At 39.1% G+C, this 21,027-nt stretch overlaps 1 protein-coding gene across 1 annotated transcript in view; it reads left to right on the top strand.

The window, feature by feature from the left end:
- Nucleotides 1–13,277: 13,277 nt before the first annotated feature.
- ATF2 (activating transcription factor 2) overlaps nt 13,278–21,027 on the top strand; it is an 84,437-nt gene continuing 76,687 nt past the window's right edge. The window contains 1 exon segment of the mRNA XM_055088683.1: nt 13,278–13,432. The gene's annotated coding sequence lies outside the window, so the exon portion shown is untranslated.

The raw sequence follows: 21,027 nt of genomic DNA, 5'->3' as shown, positions 1-21,027 counted from the left end.
TTTTTGCTGTGATTTGTACTTACGTAAATTTAAATTTAGATCATCACAAAGAAGAACATGTATTCAGGCAGAGGCTGTACAAGTCAGAGGAAACTACTGCAGTTGCCCTGGTGATGGAAAAGATCCTAATGTACTTTTTATGGGAATTCTTTTATATAGTGTTCTGAACATTGTAAATTATAGGGCTTTTGTTTATTCATGTAACGGGGAAATGTTTGAGTGCTTTGAGCTTCTATGAAATGATTAATTAAATCAAGATATTAATTGCTCAAGATGGTTTTGTGTTTTTAAGGGCTAACGTGAATTACAATACTTGGAAGCAGAATCACCTTCTAGGACTAACCTGGCTGGTCTTAACACAACTGGATCTAAAAATAAATCATGTCGGGGTTTTAGGAATTGAAGCCTTATTAAATGGGTGTTGGGATTAGGGAGGTGATTTTTACTTTTCAGTAGGTCTCACGTTAAGCAGTTGTGTGTCTGTAGTGAATCTTATCTGTCTTCTAAGAAGAAACTTAATCTAACTAGCAGCTAGTTTCTTGCTTAAACAAGGCTCTCATTAAAAACCAAATATCAGAAAGTAAACTGAATTTAAATTTAAAGCCAAAAGTTGCTAAAGCATTGCTTATCTTTGATACCAACAAATGTTTATAATAGGAGTCTTGGGAATGACAATTGGTTCAATACTATTCTGTTTCTAATACTACGTGTTGCTTATTGGTCAAATTTTGCCTATTAAAATGAAGAAAGGGGTGCTACTATAGAAAGACTGAGCTTTCCCCCTAGCAAATATATTGTACCATTAAATTATTTGTCATCACAGTTTCAGGGTTTCTATAAAAGGTTAGGATGATAGTTGGAAAGCTTCATTTTATTCCTTTAATCCCTTCTGCCTAATTTGATTTCAGTTAAGAGCCATCAGCTACAAGCGTTTGTCAAAGTGCAGTGGGAAGACCCATCTCCATCAGAATCACCTGGGATGTATAAAGTACAAATCCCTAGGCTCCAGACCTACTGAATTAGAGTCTTTGGCCTTGAAACTCAGCCATCTGCATTTTTAAAAAGGTTTCTCAGGTAATTTTTGTGCACATTATTTGAGGATCACTAACTTATCTGTGTCCTTCCCACTCTCTATAAAGTGTCAAAAACACTAAAGAGCTAGAGCTACTACCACTTTCTGGTTGGTTAATCGCCTAGTCTATGTTACATAATTTCCTGGAACCTTCACTATTTTCTTAAATAGTACTACTCAGTATTTGAATTTAGCAATGTAAAGAAGTATTACATGTATTATATGACCCAGCAATTCCACAGCTTGGTATATACCCAAAAGAATTACAGGCATTCAAACACAAACTATATACAGATGTTCATAGCAGCACTATTCACAATAGCCAAAAGGTAAAGACAACCAAATTGATGTTTGGATAAACTGATGATAAAATGTGGTATATCCATATAATGGAATATTATTCAGCCATAGAAAAGAATGAGGTACTGATGAGTGTTAACAACATGAGGGAACCTTGAAAACATGAAAGTGAAAGTGCTTTCACTTGGCTAAGTGAAAGAAGCCAAGCACAAAAGGCTGAATATTTACATGAAATATTCAGAATATACAAATCTGTAGAGACGGGAATTCCTTGGTGGTCCAGTGGTTAGGACTCCGTGCTCTCACCGCCGAGGACCCAGGTTCAATCCCTGGTTGGGAAACTAAAATCCCACAAGCTGCACAGTGCCACCAAAAAAAAAAAAAAATCCATAGAGACAGTATATTAGTGGTTACTAAAGACTAGTGGGAGTAGAGATTGGGAAGTAACTGCTTAATAGGTGTGGGAGGTCCTTTTGGCGTAACTGGTGTTCTGGTGATGGTTGTACAACATTGTGAATGTACTGAATGCCACTAAATTGCACACTTTAAAATGGTTAAAAGAAAATACATATCTTAGTACAATTTATGAAGAAATACTGTACCATTAACACAAAGTCCATAGTGTAAAATCATATGAAATTTTTTAAGTCCTAGGGAAATACTTAGATTAACCAGTCCTCTGTTACAAGTTCATTTTAGGCCAAACAAACAAAAAACCTGCTCTTACTGCTGGTTTGGTGTTTAAAGAGGCCTGAAACATCAATTCTGGAACAGGTTTCTTATAAGACATGCCCTTAGCTGAGGAAATCCCCTGAGAATGAAAAGGAGATTGTGCTGTGGCTGCCTGGCTTCCAAGTTACCGAGGAAGAAAAAATTCTTTAGAAAATCAGTATAACTTAGAAGTATAACCACAGGCGATTTTACCTTACTTGGAGTAACAACTTTCTGACATTGAAAGTACATCACTAGAATACATCTGTTTGACAGCAGAAATGTTTATTGTATGCCATTTTTGCAGCAAGTACTACCAGTCTTATAAGCAAATATTAATGGTGTATACTTTTCACTAACTTCTTAGTCTCTGAACAGAGGCCAATAAAGATGTTTTCGCATTGAAGACCAAATGAGTTTTCCATGTTGATAAGTTTGGCCTGTTTAAAAACTCCAAGGGACAAGAGCACCCAAGAGTGGTAGAGTGCTAATTCATCTGTATTTATTTAGAATACCTAAAGGTATTTCAGATTTCCAGGCATACTTCGTATTTGGTAACATGTTGTTACCTTTCTTCATTGCAGGAATGTGGTATTTTTAATGCCTTCGGGATTAACCCAAAATACAGATTTGAGTATGAAGTGTATGTTTGAACTAAAGAAAAACTTGTCATCTAGCCCCAAACACTAGACATGTATGGAAGTAACTAAAACTCAAAGTAGAATGGTGAGTTCCAGAAGAGTGGCAGGAAGTACTAAGATGTTCAGGGGAGTAGAAAGAGTTTTCTAACGATGGAATCACATGAAGAAGTGTTATTTTTCTACAAATTAATATGAACCTTGAACTGGTGGAATGAAGAAAGGCCAGAATAAGAGGGTATCTTAGCTAGTGAAAGCATGTGGTAAGGTTCATGAGAAACAAAGAGCTGCCTGGGTATGGTAGGGAAATAGTGTAAGATAAGGCTGCAAAGGTAAACTGGGGCCAAATTATGTAATTTGTCAGATGTAAAAGTGTGGGTTTTATTCATTTGACCACAGCCAGCCATTGAAGGTCTAGAGCCAAGAAAGTTTAATACAAGAACAGTGTAGGAAAGACGGGAGCCAGTAATGGTCAGTGGTTGCTATAGTAGCTTTGCTGAGAGGCAACAAGGGTCCAGTCTAGGATGGTGGCAATGAGTATTTTTTTTTTAAAGAGTCTACAAAAGTTGTATCAGTAGGATTTGATGGGAACCAGTTGGAGGAGGAGAGGGGATGTGCATCAAATAAGTGCCATTCCCTATCCTAGGGACTTCATATACTACGTCATTTAACTTTCATGACAACCATGCAAAATTGGGATTGGTTTCCAAGATGCAGAGTAAAAAGGCTCAGAGGAGTTAAACGGTTCCCCAAATTACATAGCCATTAAGTGGCAAAGTCAGGATCCAAATTCAGGTCATCTTTGATTCCAAAGCCCATGCTTTGATTTTTAGTATGATTATCTTAGGGATGACAAGGAAAAAGTTGATTTGGGGGAAGTTGGTATGTTGTTTTGTTATGGAATTCTAATACAAGATTGAAGCATACTCCTGAAGAGAGACTTGTGGGCTTGAAAAGGGGAAAGGTATGGTATATGATATGGAGTACATGTGAATAAAAGAAATGCAGAGCAGGAGTAAGGACAGTGACCACTTGTGCCCAAGGGAAGTCATGGACTCAGAAAACACCTGAGAAGACCTTTTGTTTACACATCAGGTTGATCCTTGGCACAGAGACAGCCTACAACAATAAATAAAAATAATAAGCGCAAATGTTGGGGAAGGAGGAGGATCTGATTTCCAGAGATCCCACATAATTAGATTCAAATGTCCAGTTTTCAACAAAAAATATCACAAAATATTCAAAGAGACAGGAAAGTGTGGCTCATTAAAAGGAAAAAAAGATCAACAGAATCTGCCCCTGAAAAAGACCTGATGGCAGATCTACTAGGCAAAGACTTTTAAACAACTGTCTTAAAGATGATCAAAGAACTAAAGGAAGATGTGGAGAAAGTCAAAAAAAGAAAAGCATGAACTTTCTGATTTCAAAACTTACAAAAGCTACAGTAATCAAAACTGTGTGGTGCTGGCATAAAGATAGACATAATAGACCAATGGAATAGAATAGAGAGCCCAGAAATAAACCCTTGCATATATGGCCAAATAATTTTTTTACTTGTTTTTTTTTTTTTGGTATAGTATAGTTGATTTACAATATTGTGTTAGTTTCAGGTGTTCGGCAAAGTGATTCAATTATTTTTTTCAGATTATATTCATTATAGGTTATTACAAGGTATTGAATATAATTCCATGTGCTATACAGTAAATCCTTGTTGCTTATCTGTTTTATGTTCAGTAATTTGTATCTGTTAATCCCATACTCCTAATTTGTCCCTTCTTCCCTCCCTCTCCCCTTTGGTAACCATGTTTGTTTTCTATGTGAGTCTGTTTCTGTTTTGTATGTAGATTCATTTGTATTGTTTCTATGATTCCACAAATAAGTGATATCATATAGTATTTGTCTTTCTCTGTCTGACTTCACTATGTATAATATTCTCTAGGTCCATCAATGTTGCTACAAAAGGCAATATTTCATGCTTTTTTATGGCTGAGTAGTATTTTTTTGTAAAATAATTTTTGACAAAAATGCTAAGACCATTTAATGGAGAAAGGACAGTCTTTTCAGCAAATGATACTGGGAAAACTGGCCATCCACATGCAAAAGAAAAAAGCTGGACCCTTATTTAACACTGTATACAAAAATTAACTCAAAGTGTATTAAAGACTTAAATGTAAGACCTAAAATTATAAAACTCTTGGAAGAAAACAGGGTGAAGTTTGCAGGACATTGGATTTGGCAATGATTTCTTGAATATGACACCAAAGGCACAGGCAACAAAAGAAAAAAATAGATAAATTGGACATCATGAAAATTTTTTAAAATTTGTGCAGTAAGAAAACCATCGGGCTTCCCTGGTGGCGCAGTGGTTGAGAGTCCGCCTGCCGATGCAGGGGACACGGGTTCGTGCCCCGGTCCGGGAGGATCCAACATGCCGCAGAGCGGCTGGGCCCGTGAGCCATGGCCGCTGAGCCTGCGCGTCCGGAGCCTGCGCTCCGCAACGGGAGAGGCCGCAGCAGTGAGAGGCCCGCATAAAACAAAAAAAAAAAAAAAAAGAAAAAAGAAAACCATCAACAGAGTAAAAAGGCAATCCACAGAGGGAGAAAATATTTGTAAATCATATATCTGATAAGGGATTAATATCCAGACATATAGAGTACTCCTAAAACTCAACAACAAAAAAAACAACCCAATTTAAAAATGACCAAAGGACTTGAATAGACATTTCTCCAAAAAAAGTCAAATGGCTAACAAGCACATGAAAAGATGCTCAACATCACTAATAATTAGGGAAATGCAAATCAAAACTACAATGAGATACCACCAAGCACCCACTAGAATAGCTACTGTCAAAGAAAAATGGAAAATAACAAATGTTGGCATTGATATGGAGAAAATGGAACCCTTGTGCACAGTAAGTAGGAATGTAAAATGGTATGGCTGCTGTAGAAAACAGTATGGAGTTCCTCAAAAAATTAGAAATAGAATTACCATATGACCCAGCAATTGCACTTCTGGGTATATACTCAAAAGAATCGAAAGCAAGGTCTTGAAGAGATATTTGTACACCCATAGTCATAGCAATGTTGTTCACAATAGCTAAAATGGCAACCCAAGTGTCATCGATGGATGAATGGATAAACAAAATGTGGTATATACATACAGTGGAATATTTTTCAGCCTTAAAAGGAAGGAAATTCTGACACATGCTACACTGTGGATGAACCCTGAGGACGTTATGCTAAGTGAACTAAGCCTGTCACAAAAAGACAAACCCTGTATGTTTTCACTTATATGAGGTACTTAGAGTAGTCAAAATCATGGAGACAAAAGATAGAACTGTGGTTGCTAGGGGCTGAGGTGGGGGAAATGAGGGGGGCGGGCGGCTATGGTTTTATGGGTATAGGGTTTTAGTTTACTAGATGAGAAGAGTTGTGGAGATGGATGGTGGTGATGGTTGTACAACATTATGAATATATTTATTATAACATGACTGAAATGTACACTGAAAATGGTTAAGATGGTAAATTTTGTGTGTATTTTATCAAAATTTTTTTAAAAGAGGTGGGGATCAAGGGCTCAGAGGTTGCAGTAAGGTTGAAGATCCAGTTCAGTAAGCCCCAAAAACTAGACAAGAACTTTTTTAAATTTCAGAGTTCAGATCTTAGAAGTAAGGTAGGTCCAAGGAATGACCAAATTTTGTAGTCAAGTTGTTAAGTGGCTAAAGTTGGGTAGAAATTAATGTCCTTGAAGTTAAGTTTAAGGAAAGATTGTAGAGAAATGGGAAATAACATTTAATAACCAAATAAACTATCTCATGCTTCTACTGCAAGTTTTAAATTCTGTTTGATAATTTTAGCCAATATGGTTTGTTTTGCATGTTAAGTAAGGAAAAGTTTGTATTGTTGCATTACTATCCTCTGCAAAGCCTTTTAAAATATGATTTCTACACATGAAATTATAAATGAGTTGTTGAATTCTCTACATGCTGAGCATATATAAATTGCATAATTTCATGCTATTGCTCTACTGCTAATACTATGGACTTAAGACTCTAACACATAGTCCATCAATTACTTGCCCAATCCTTTACATTATTAGGGGCAAAAATTATTTTTTTTCAGATCTAATACCCTTCTCCTCTGCCTCAACAAACATAGCAACATTATGCCTTAGTTTGCTTTGCTGGTTGACAAGTAGTAGTGAAAATTTGTCATAGTATAGGATTTATAAAAAACAATAGCATCTTTTAAATAGTTTTTTAAAAAGTACTGGTAGATAGCATGCATTTATTTATACTTCTCTCTTTCCTCCACCTATCCCTATCCTGCACTTCCCTCACACACACACACACACACACACACACACACACACACACATGCAAGCTTACTCGTGCATTGTCCTATAGGTTTTCTGGTGATATGTATATCATAATTTACTAGAGCATTGCTACTCAATGTCCATGGATCAGCACCATTGGCATCACCTGGGAGCTTGTTAGAACTATAGGTTCTGTAACCTCGCATCAGATCTTTTGAATCAGAATCTGAATTTTAACAAGGAACCCAGATGATCTGTATATACGTAAAACTCAAAGTTTAGAGTGCTTCTCAGAGAAGTACTACCAGAATACTATGATTCCCAGCATGTCATGACTCAGACTCCTTATCTTTTAAAAAGCTGTCAACTCGTTCATTGGAAGACTTGTTTCCTCCTCCCTATTGCAATGTACTGCTAATCCAGTGATTCTTAAAGTGTGGTCTGAGAATTCTGAGGGCCCCAAGAGCCTTTCAGGGAGTTCATGAGGTCCTCCCTTTTCCATTTACATAGCTCTGTGATGCTAGATTTTCATCATACACTTCAACCAAAACAACATATTGCAGCAGATCAAATGCAGAAGCAGATACAATAATGCAACTGTCTTCTACTAAGGCATGACATAATGATTTGCAAAAACGAAAACAATGTCATTCTTCTATTTTTGTTTTAGAAAATATAATTATTTTTTCCCAGAGTGTTATTTATGTTAAGATGTTGTTATGAGGTGTAGGGTCCCAAAGTCAAAAAGTTTGAGCACCACTGGTCTAATCTGTCAGTGAAAAAACAGGCTGCAATACACATCTCACTTACAAATCTACAGAAATGTCAATTTTGTAAATTGAGGGTAACCTGTCTCCCTAGGTCATATCCTTTACGCTATCAATCTGTTTATAATCTCTAAAACCTGGCACAGGTTCCTGGCAAGAATCTGTACTTCTTTCTCCCAAATGATGTAAGTACTCTATCTCCTCTTATATGTTTGTAACTTAGAGCTTCTTTCTCAAAGGAGCTTAAATTTTGAAGAGAGGAATTGACCTAAGATCAACAGGGACTTGTAAATCCAAGGGCTCCTGATTGTTCCTCCTATTAGCATGAGCTAGCATCCTACAACTGATCTTGGCAGAAACTCTTAAGAGGACTCATGGTTGTTGTCAGTGGCTGCTTTTTTAAAAAAAAATCATTTAGGGGCTTCCCTGGTGGCGCAGCGGTTGCGCGTCCGCCTGCCGATGCAGGGGAACCGGGTTCGCGCCCCGGTCTGGGAGGATCCCACATGCCGCGGAGCGGCTGGGCCCGTGAGCCATGGCCCCTGGGCCTGCGCGTCCGGAGCCTGTCCTCCGCAACGGGAGAGGCCACAACAGAGGACATGCCGCGGAGCGGCTGGGCCCGTGAGCCATGGCCCCTGGGCCTGCGCGTCCGGAGCCTGTCCTCCGCAACGGGAGAGGCCACAGCAGAGGGAGGCCCGCATACCACAAAAAAAAAAAAAAAAGAAAAAAAAAAAATCATTTAGTCAGCACTTCCCAGTCCTGGAAATTCCAGGATCTGCTCCTCTTATAGAAGAGTCCCAGGATTTGCTTCCTCAAAGCATAGGCTGCATAGGTTGGCTGAGTCTCTCAGATGCTGGACAGCTCAGTATTATTCCCTTAAGACTTGTATCTAAAGGGCAGTTCAAAGCATTTACTAACTTCTCTAGAGATATCTAAAATGTCTGTAGCTCTCAAGTCCTCTAAAGTTGTATCGAAGGAGTACGCTTATAATACTGCATGGTATCACACTCCTGCTCTATTTTCTCCATAGCACTTACCACTATTTAAGTTATCTTAGTATTTATATATGTATTGTGTCACGCCCTCCTCCCACCATGAGGATCTCCTTAGAGGACTTTGTCTTTATTGTTGTAGTCACAGGACCAGGAACAGTGCCTGGCATGTTCATGCTCGATAAATACTGACGCTATGAATAATAAACTATAGAGACAGAGCATTTGGTTGACAGTTAACCTATGAGGCTGTGTCCAAGGTAAGAAGGTAACTGGAAAGAGCTAGGTATTAGTCTAAGGGCCCAGGAGGGTCCATATGACTAGACATTCCTTGGTTTCTGGCAAATAAGGAATTCATGGCTTTGGTATTATTTGGGCCTTAGGTTGACAAATAAACTAGTTGTGGGGAGTCATGAAGGGTAGACACAAATGACAGATAAAAGTCTATTCTGGGATTGGTTCTATCTACTTTTACTGATAATTTAATAGTAAATGATGACAGACTAGAATGATGACAAGCCCTCTTTATAAGGAGTGGGATGAGAGAGATAAGAGAAGGCATTGAGATGAGGGACAAAAACAAGGCCCTTAAATTCCATTCTCTCTCTTTGGGCTGGTGTCATTGAAGCTGGCATAAGCTTACTGGTGTAATTTGAAGATAAATACAGCCCTCTAATTTTCCCCCACAATGCCACACACAGTTAATTATAAATTCTTTTGAGAAACCAAAGATTGGGGGTAGGAGGTGGACAGTGGTCTTCCTTGCACTTGAAATGTTCAGAATGGAAATTTCCATAGTGAGGACAGGTACTGAGAAGTAACTTATTACAGATCATTTCATCGATATGCAAGAAAACCCTGTTTGTCATAGGAAGGGAGAGATCTGCCATGAAATAGAAGCTACCAAAAAGTCAACTAAAATGTCTGGGGCCATGCTGTCCTCATCTCAGGTATCAGGTGGGTGGATAATCATGTCCTGCTTCCTCCACACCTTTCACACCACACAGACACACGTACACACACCCTTCCTGATCCCACTGGCAAAATCCCAGCTAAACCACTGTACTGAGCTGCATCTTGAGGATACCTGTGAAAATGTAGTCCAAGGCAGACATAAGGGAGGCCCTGGACTATGCTGTTTTGTTTAGCTACAGACAAACAGAAACTATGTCTTATAAATTCAATCTTCCCTTTTCACTCTCTTTTCATATATATATATATATATATATATATATATATACATATATTTAGCAGAGTTTTAGTAGCATCCTTATGAGCAATAACAGATTGATTAACAACCACATAATACTTCTGTGGCATTGGGAAGGTTTTGAGAGCATTTAGAGGCCACCATTGTTTCTTGTGGTATTTAGTAATGGACATTTTTTTCGACAGAAATGAGGGGTTTTTTTAATTTATTTTATTTATTTATTTTTGGCTGCGTTGGGTCTTTGTTGCTGCACGCGGGCTTTCTCTCCAGTTGCGGTGAGCCAGGGCTTCTCTTCGATGCGGTGCGCGGGCTTCTTATTGTGGTGGCTTCTCTTTGTTGCAAAGCATGGGCTTCAGTAGCTGTGGCACGCAGGCTCAGCAGTTGTGGTGTACGGGCTTAGTGCTCTGCGGCATGTGGGATCTTCCCGGACCAGGGCTCAAACCCGCGTCCCCTGCATTGGCAGGCGGATTCCCAACCACTGCGCTACCAGGGAAGTACTGAGTTATCTTAAAATAGCCTCTCTTTGTATCTAAGGAATACCAGTTTTATTCAGAAGTCATGATGGGTTCTTAAAGGTGGTTCACCAGATCCTCACTAATTTTCTTAGGAGTAAGTTGGGTAGATACATGTGTGGAACAATAAGACAGGCAAAGAAGCAGTCCAGAATTTTCCTGCATTTGTAAAAAGAAGATTGTAGAGAACTTTAGGGCTGTTGGGGATATGGAGGAATGAGGAAGTGCGAAAAAAATTGAAAAGCAAAGCATTTTATGAGGATATGCATAAACAGTGAGCTTATAATTATGTTCACAGGATCAGAACTGAAAATATTGACTACATTCATTTTGTCTACACTGAATGTTTTCTCCATGTGTAGAAGAAAAGCTATAGTGAAGGAACTGTTGTGGAACTAGAAGTATGTAGATAAAGTGAGTCACTTTGCTATGCCAGGCTGCCTACATGTATATATAACAGATTTGCATCCATTTCACCTAGTTTTCCCTCTGACCTCCTTTATATTTTTTCATTCTTGGTATACTTTCTCTTTAGAAAATTAACAAAACTATATTCTCACAACCGATCAGAGTACCATTTGTATTACTAAATGATTGTTCTCTTGTCTAAAAGGACTCCCAAAAGACTTTTTAAAAAATAACATGTTCTAGCTCATGATGTACATAATTATCTTCTTGGCAATGGACTGGAAAAGTAGGGATGAGGAAGAGAAATTTAAAACCAAACCTACTGCCAATTGAAAATGAATCAAACTGGAGAAGAGAATTTCAATTTTTTGATATAAGTGAATGGAAAATAATTGTTTTAAAAAGTCTACTTTGAAATGCCATAACATTTATAACTCATTTGCTCACATTAGACATTTTGGGGGACGGAGAGAAGTGTCATTTTAGTGAATATATTCTAGACCTAACAATTTGTGATCTGTCAGTCACACATTTTGTCCATCACCATGTTCATCATCAGTAATCTGAACTGCTGAGGTTTTAATAATCAGTGCTACACTACACTAACACTACTACAATGTTACTAATGTTATGTAGAGATGGTACTTTCATTTTAACTTGAGACATAAACAGTGTCAATTTGGCTTCTTTCAGGTCTCTTGAGTAATGAAATTAGTTTTAAAAGAGGGGTGAGTTGGCTCACATACATGTATAGAGGCCAGAAACCTGCTAAAAGGTCCAGTGCCATTACAATGTCATTTTTATGGCAGATACCATTATTGAACTGCAGGTTCATTAACTCTCAAATACTATGCCCCACAATCTTCCAACAATTTCAGTTTCATTTGAGTTTGGAGATAATGTTTGAGTGCATTTAATGTTCATATGTAAACTTAATACATAATTTTGCTATAGACTAGAAATCATCACTTAATAAGTGGAAAACAAGGCACTGAAAAAAACGTGCTTTTTAAAAAAATAATAAATGCAAATTTTCGCAGGGTCCCCATCATACTTTTCAAGGGTGCTAGGGTGTATTTATTGAACAATCAATATCCCTACCTTTAACATTCGAAACATTTAAGTTGTAAAGAGAATCATAGAGCAACATTAAGAAATATTTTCAGCACTTCTCTTTGTAGGAATGTATCTGTGTCAACTGAACAGCAATAAATAGTCTTTTTTGTCCTTTATGTTAATCAAATGATTCCCTCCCCCCCTTCTTTTTAAACAGCTACTTTCAAAGATTGACAGATATTTCCTAGGCATTGCATCGGCCTATTAAGCAGTAGGACAGTATTATGGAAAGAGTGCTATTTCTACGCCGTATTAATTTGGAGTCCTTTGGTCCTCTCAAGTGTTAATACGGAGTTGCTGATGTTTTAAAGGTTTGGAATTATCTCTACTAAAATTGATATATTTTTATCTATAACTGCTAAGTAAAGGAAAATTGATAAAATAGGATACACCATAATATGGAGGATTTTTCTCTTGCACTATTTTAAGTTAGGAGATATAGTGGAAGTCACTGTGTTTCCTTTTAGTAAGTTACTTAGAACATAATTATATGCTAACATCGTACACTGTACTGGGCGCTAAGAGCCGGAGGAATCGGTTCCAGCTACAGCTTAGTAAAATTCGAACAAACGCCATTCATGGTAAAGGCTTTTTCATTTATTTCGGAACTGACATCTTGCTTCCCTGTTTCAGGCGCGTAGGGGGCTTAGGGGGTAATTTCCAGCAAACTCCGCGTCTTCTAAACCGAAGCTCTCCTTCTCAGGCTTCAGTACAGTCGGAAGGTGGGTTTCGGTGAGCGCCTCCCTACGCTTTACCCTCCTTCCTACCAAGGGCCGGGAAGTGACAGCAACGGAAATACCAGGTTTCCGGAGCTGGGCTCAGAGGATTCCTCCTGCTTTCTCTCCCAACACCGGCAGCCTTCCCAGAGTTCACCTTTCCTCCCTGCACACCATCAGCCTCCTCACGCGACCTCAACATCCACCTGCTCCAGCGCCCTACACTCGCGCCCACCTCCAGCCGGCTGCCAATCACAGCCTTCCGCAGCTCCCGGGTACAGAGACACCACTCTTCTAACTCCCTGGTCCCACCCCCTCCAGAACTGCTTCCCGCCCTTCGGGTTCTGTATCCAATAACCAGCGCCCGAGTATTCTTTGGTTCCCGCCCCCTCCCTTAAGCCCGACTGAACCGCCTGATCCGGAGGCGCTCTGTCTGAAGGAAGGCAAGAAGGGGCGTGTGCGTGGAGGGGAGGGGCGCGAGAAGAAAGGAGGGATGCCGGGAGTGGGGCGGAGAGAAGGGTTGTCAGTCCGATCTCGCGAGAGAGGACGGAAGCCTGTGGGAGCCCGTGGCCTTTAAAGTGCGGTTCAGTCCTTTCCTCCAGGGGTGGTTTGTAAACACCGCTGAGCTCGGGTCTCCCCAGCGACCGAAAGAAGCATGAACTAGTGACCTGGAAAGGTGAGTAGTGATGAGGAGAGGGCCGCAGGACTGGAGACTGTAGGGATACGGAGAAAGAAGGCACTAACATGGCGACGTCGCTCACCATAGTCCCCACCCCCCGCTTCCCATCACCTCGGGCGCTCCTGCCCGTGCCTAGCCCTCGGGGCGGCTGTGGCTGTGCTACAGCTTTAGCGGCCCGCGCGGCGTCGGCTTCGGGAGCCCGGCCGGAGAGGTCGGACCGTTAGGTAACTGGCATTTGTTGTTCCGGCCCCTCCTCTCTCGCGCGCTTTCCTGACGAGGAGGAAAAAGGAATAACGGCTCCTCTTAGACCCCTCCCCCTGATATATCGTCCCCTTGTCTGGTCAGTTCGGAGATCCCTGGGGCACGCGTCGGATTTGCCGAGGGTGCAGGGAGAGCCCCCTTCAGTCCTTGGGTTGAACGGGAAGAGGGCCGGCTCTGGTCTCCCCACTCAGTGGTTTGGACTGTATGTGATGGTGGCGAGGGGGGAGGATCAGGAGGCGCGGCTGAAAACAGGGTCAGGGTCTCTGGCTGCGGTGGGAGCTGATGGAACAAATGGTATGCAGAACCTGGGAGCTGGAAGTCTCGGCCTTTTCTGTCCTTTCTGCCCCTTCACACTCCCGCCACCCCCCACTTTTTCCAGATGGGGCGGGGCTGAAGTGCGGGTGCAGATTGATTCTGGTGTTCTACCCCCCCTTTTTTTTTTTTTTTTTTAAACCTTCCTGGGTGGACTGCAAACGTTCTGTAGGGAAATCACCTGTGCTTTTTTTTTAAATTGATGTCCTGGGGACCAGGGCCGAGAGTGTGTTTTCTGTGTTCGCTGGTTGAACTGACGCTAGAAGGAGGCAGAGGACGGAAGAGATGGGGACTATTTTTGTGCCTTTAAGTGGTATAAAATTGTCTTTGTTTAATGAAGAGTTTTAAAACTGGTCAGGCCAAGAGCAAAACTATTGTGAATATGATGGAGTAAAAGGGGTTACTCCTGATGGGCCTTAGGCCTGTTGACTAATCCGTAAATTATTATGTGAAAGTTACAATTTCTTAGGAATTTAAAATTTTGGAGACAGTAACAGTAAATAAATTTAATGTATATATTTGAAATCAGAACAAAAACTGCTCGCGGGGCTGAAGTGCGGGTGCAGATTGATTCTGGTGTTCTACCCCCCCTTTTTTTTTTTTTTTTTAAACCTTCCTGGGTGGACTGCAAACGTTCTGTAGGGAAATCACCTGTGCTTTTTTTTTAAATTGATGTCCTGGGGACCAGGGCCGAGAGTGTGTTTTCTGTGTTCGCTGGTTGAACTGACGCTAGAAGGAGGCAGAGGACGGAAGAGATGGGGACTATTTTTGTGCCTTTAAGTGGTATAAAATTGTCTTTGTTTAATGAAGAGTTTTAAAACTGGTCAGGCCAAGAGCAAAACTATTGTGAATATGATGGAGTAAAAGGGGTTACTCCTGATGGGCCTTAGGCCTGTTGACTAATCCGTAAATTATTATGTGAAAGTTACAATTTCTTAGGAATTTAAAATTTTGGAGACAGTAACAGTAAATAAATTTAATGTATATATTTGAAATCAGAACAAAAACTGCTCCTCTGAGCACGTTTTTTGTCCTATCTGAAGAAATTTATAACCACTGTCAGTAATAGTCTTTCTAGGCATAATCGGAAAGCCTATATCCTTGGTTTGTTGTACCAAAACTGTGAAGGTGAGAAGCTTGTTAAAAAGTCATCCCAGTAGGGTTAAGTGCCCTGGAAGACAAATGCAATAGCAATGATATTTTGTAATTAAATTTAAATTTGTTACAGTGACTTGAAAAATCCACTGTAAACACTGTTTTCAAAACTGCAGGAATATCATTGTAAAGTGTGTTCAAAAATAAAGATGCCCTTCTTCAGATCAAGAAACAAAAAAGTTCATGGATCTTTAAGGTCATTGATAACTGAATCCTAATCTTTGTAAAATAGTTTGTAAGAATATTCCAAATTTACAGTGCTGTGTATGCTGCTTTCCTAAGACATGTTTTTTTGGTTTTTGTTTTGTTTTTGTGGTACGCGGGCCTCTCACTGTTGTGGCTTCTCCCTTTGCGGAGCACAGGCTCCGGACGCACAGGCTCAGCGGCTATGGCTCACGGGCCCAGCCGCTCCGCGGCATGTGGGATCTTCCCGGACTGGGGCACGAACCCGTGTCCCCTGCATTGGCAGGCGGACTCTCAACCACTGCGCCACCAGGGAAGCCCTAAGACATGTTTAATCTTGTTCTGAGAGGATGCTACTGCCATTAAGTTTTTAAATTATTTAAGCTATAATATTGTGGTAATTTAGAACATAGGTGTTTGTTTTTTATTGATTTTTTTGTTTATTTATTTATTTAATTTTGGCTGCGTTCGGTCTTCCTTGCTGCACGCGTGCTTTCTCTAGTTGCTGCGAGCGGGGGCTACTCTTCGTTGCGGGGCACGGGCTTCTCATTGCGGTGGCTTCTCTTGTTGCGGAGCACGGGCTCTAGGCGTGCGGGCTTCAGTAGTTGTGGCGCATGGGATTAGTTGCTCCCCGGCAAGTGGGATCTTCTCAGACCAGGACTTGAACCCGTGTCCCCTGCATTGGCAGGCAGATTCTTAACCACTGCGCCACCAGGGAAGTCCCTAAAATTGCCTCAATTTTAAATGTCCAACAGGAAAATAACTTTCAGTTTCTGCCTGTTTTAACATTGAATTAAGCATCTCTCTGCATAGATCTTTTATTTTGAATTTTTTCTGTAGATAACAATCTCAAATGAGATTCTAGGTCAAAGGATATAAATGTTTCTACAGTTGCCAAATTTTTGCCTCCCCAAAGAGTTGAGCAAGTTTACAGTGTCATCAGAATGTTACTGCATCAACTTTGTCATAATTTTACCAATTTTGGAGTTGCACTTATTAAAAAATGTAGGATTACTTAGCTAGGAATTATTAATGTGAGTAAATGACATTATTTAGAAGTTTTATTTAGTTGACTGTATCAGTCTGTAGTTATTTGTCTGCCAGTGATCTGTGTGCTGGGACGGATATGTATATTTCATATTTTCTGTCATTTCACTGATTTTATTTGTCTTAAAGATTACTGAAACTTTTGACATCCTAGTAACAATAATCCTTAAATTTTCTGCAGTTTTACATAGTTTACACATTGGATGTCTTATGCTAGTTTAATACAAGAGCTTCTTTCTGAACTATACATTTGTGAATTATTAAACTTCATAATGACATTCCATATAGGTAACCCTTCAAATAAAGAATGTATCTGTTACAGCCAAATTGACTGTGTTTTTGTTTCCTCAGTATTATCTTCTGGCTCATTGTAAGTATATAATCAGTGTTTTAGGATAGTTACTAATCAGGTTGTCATGAGTCTACCACTTATTATCTGTGTCACCTTGGGCAAATAATATAACTTCTCTGTGCCTCAGTTTCCTTATCTTTAAAGATAACACTTAACTCATAGCCTTGTTGTGAACATTCAGATATTTAATGTATATACAATGCTTGAAACAGTGTCAGGAGCTTAATGAGTACTCAGTATATGGTATGGTAATTATAATTGTTAAAGTTCATTCAAAAATAATAATCCATCACAACCCCAACAGGTATGTATGTGGTGTGTCTTGAAGGCAGTACAGCAGTCATCTGTTTGGTAGCTTTGGCAATAATGTTGAGTTTTCCCTAGGAACTTACAATTTGTGGTGGAACTTATAATACTACCTTAGAATTTTCATAAATCCATGTGAGAGAATAGCTTGTATTTTTTGTTCCATATACATCCCTTCTTCCCAAGTGAGACTTTTTCTATATAAAACTTGTGCAGTATAGCATATCCACATTTTGAGATGATAAAGTCATGATGCTGTGATTTGCGTGCAATCCAGTTGTCATTTTCTTCTGCTCCACCAATCCCACTATAAACATTTCTGTGAGACCTTTCATTTCTTCCTCTCTGTAGTGGAAGAGATGATTAAATTAAAACATCATACTTCTAATGTTTGTTCTTTTGATTTCTTTACTAATTATTTAATATAAGTACAGCATCATTTCTCAGTCATGGTGTTGAGAGTCACTAGTATCTTTTATCATTGTAAGATAGGTTTTAATGATTGTTGAAGTGTGGATGTTGGATTGAGGGTTACTTCTGAGGTAATATCTCCTTCATTTACCTGAATTTTGATGTACTTTGCATGGTGTGGGGGGAGGTAAGCTTACTAGTGTTGTAATGGGAATTGTACATAATCTGTATCTTATTTGTGCCCTCTTCATAATGAGAAATTATTATTGATGTACTCATAAGCGGTGATGATGAATTATTGTAATTCTTGGTGAGCTGTGAGTTTCTATTTTACTTTTACAAAGAAGTTTTTAGTGAGGAAAAGCAATGAACAATAGGTACATTTTATACATCTACCTTGAGCAAAAGTAATGCTATGGACATTATTTTGTATAGCTGATATGATTACCAAATCTAAAATGATGTTATTAGTAAAAACTTGCATTAGCACTGTTCATATTCATAACCATTAATCTGTAAATTCTTTGTATTTATATATTTTTAATGTTGTTCTGTTGTAATTTTAAACTGTAAAACAAGAACTTGCTTACCTTAATTCGCCTAGGAATTAAAGGTCTGGGAATAATCCAGACTCACTTGAAAAAATGAAGTTTGACTTAAAAATTGGACTACTGATATTATTAAATAATATTTTGAGATATTGGGCTGATTTCACTATTCACATACAGTCATCCCTTGGTATCTGTGGGGTTCGGTTCCAGGATCCACTGCAGATACCAAAATCTGTTGATGCTCAAGCCCCTTACATAAAATGGCATTGTATTGGCATATAACCTAAGTACATCCTCCCGTATTCTTTAAATCGTCTCTACATTACTTATGATACCTAATACAATGTAAATGCTATGTAAATAGTTGCCAGGCAGGAGGCAAATACAAGATTTGCTTTTTGGAACTTTCTGGAATTTCTTCCCCTCAAATATTTTTGATCTGAAGTTTGTTGAATCCGGAGGGCCAACTGCACTCATAATGTACTTTCATGAATATAGTATTGAGAAAAGTCTGTGATGCTCTTCATGTATCCCATCAACTTTGAGGAATTTCATCAAAACTTTGGTATATTCTTGGGAGTTGTGATATGTATGAAGAACATCTGTCGTCTCTCCTGTGAGTAGGGAACAATTAAAAACTGCTGCTTTCCTCATTAAAGCTGAACTCATATTTTCCTCACTTCCTTACAGTGATGAAGTAAAACATTATGTACCAAATAACCTTATGGGATAACATCAAATTCATGGGTTAAAGATTAATGTAAAAATCTTCTGTCTAAAAGTTAAACTATGTAGTTCTCAGCTTCTGGCTTTAAAAATAAAGAAGGTAGTAAGATTTAGATTAATTATTAGGAAAATGTACATTTAAAGTCAAAATACAGTAAAACTTCTAATAAACTGAATAGATACTATATGAGTGCCATGCACTGTACTTGATATATTTTACATATACAGTATTGTTTTCAATTATTATTTTTGACAATCCTGAAACTAGTATATTTTTTCTTCCTGGAGAGGATAGGCGTGAAATCATACCATTTAAATTTTTCCTAATTTCGAAACTCAAAGGGGAGTAAATTCCTACTAGCTTATAGCTACAGGTTTTCAACTTCTTAGGTTTAAGTTCGTTATTATGACCATATTGCTGTTCCTAGTGTGAGCTCTAGGATCATTTCTTGGCATTTTGTGGCACTTACCAAGATATGAGAAGGAAATTAGAGCACAGAGAAAACTCTGAATCTGTGCGGTTCCTTGGGCTACAAGCCTGTCCTCCTGAGTACATTAGCATTTTTGTTTACTTTATTTTCTATTCCTGTTTCACAAATCACTACATACTTTGCATCATAAAACAACCCAAATATATCTCATAGTTTTTGTTTGTCAGAAGTCCAGGTGGGCTCAGCTGGGCCCACTACATAGGGTCTTACAAAGCCAAAATCAGTATGTTAGCAGAGCTGCATTCTTTCTTTTTGGAGTCTCTGAGGAAGAATCCACTTCCCAGTTCATTTGGATTGTTGACGGCATACAGTTTTAAGACTGAGGTCCCTCTTTTCTTGCTGTCATCCAGGGCTAGTCTTCACTCATAGAAGTTGAAGTGATTTCAGTGCTGCCCCCTCCAGTAATGGCAGGTAAAGTCTCTCTCATGCTTATCTCTGACTTCTGCTACTGCCAAAATCTCTCTGACAGAGAAAGTTCTTCAGTCTTACTGGCTCATGTGATTAGATTGGGCCATCTGGATAACCCAGGATAATCTTCCTGTTATAGAATCTGTGATGATTTTTACATCTGCAAAGTCCATTTTGCTATGTAACATAACCTATTCGTAAGTTCCAGGGATTGGGGTGTGGACATCTTTGGGGGGCCTTTCTGCCTAGTACACTCATATATATACTCCTGAAAAGAAATTTGATAAACTATGTACTCTTGCACATTTCTAAGTTGATTCCTAAAATATTTCTTCATAAGTTTAGATAGTTGAAAAAAATATAATTTCTGGCTTTTCAAGATATTGACACCATTCTTTTATAAGTACAGTTGATCCTTGAACAACATGGGTTTGAACTGCATGGATCCACTTATATGTGGATTATTTTCAGTAGTAAGTACAATTATCCCACAGAGCCATTTGTCCTTTGAATTGCTGCTCCAATCATAGTCCCAAATTTACATCTGTCTGGCTAAGTACCCTGTTCTGGTCCCTTTTCCTTTAAGGAACAGTCTGTATATAAAACAGTTTCGTTGCTGATTTTGAAACGAGAGTCCTTATAGCTTTTTTTGCATCAAAAGTTTTAAACATATTAAGGCTATTTTGGCCAACCTTATTCAAGGTAAAGTACAACCCTTCTTTTCAACAGTCTGTGCAATAAGGAAATCTCCAAGTTCATACTTGGCCCTCATGCACGGGAGCTCAGCCCTCAGGTAAGTGAAGGTCAACTTTCCCTTTAACATCTTGCTCCTGGGATCGCTGCCTTTTCCTAATGCAATTGGTAACTGAACTTTCTGCTAAGTTCTTACCCAATCTTACCTTAGGCACTTCATTACTTACCTAACGGTCCCATGTAATCATTCCTAAGTTTTGTGGACTGCCTAGTGAGTTTATCCTCCTAAACTAAAACTATTTAGGTTGTTGCTTTACTCTTATAATGTTACTCTGGTCTTCAGATAGTTTTCCTTCTTACTCTGTCACCTACAGATTGGTCTTGCATATTTAGAGAAGTCCTTTTTTTTTTTTTTTCTTAAACATCTTTATTGGAGTATAATTGCTTTACAATGGTGTGTTAGTTTCTGCTTTACAACAAAGTGAATCAGTTATACATATACATATGTTCCCATATCTCTCCCCTCTTGCGTCTCCCTCCCTCCCACCCTCCCTATCCCACCCCTCTAGGTGGTCACAAACCACCTAGCTGATCTCCCTGTGCCATGCGGCTGCTTCCCACTAGCTATCCACCCTACGTTTGGTAGTGTACATATGTCCATGCCACTCTCTCACTTCGTCACAGCTTACCCTCCCC

The sequence above is a fragment of the Physeter macrocephalus genome, chromosome 2, assembly GCF_002837175.3.
Source record: "Physeter macrocephalus isolate SW-GA chromosome 2, ASM283717v5, whole genome shotgun sequence".
Classification (NCBI taxonomy): domain Eukaryota; kingdom Metazoa; phylum Chordata; class Mammalia; order Artiodactyla; family Physeteridae; genus Physeter; species Physeter macrocephalus.
Note: the sequence above shows the minus strand (reverse complement) of the source record. Positions and strands in the feature narration are given on the sequence as shown.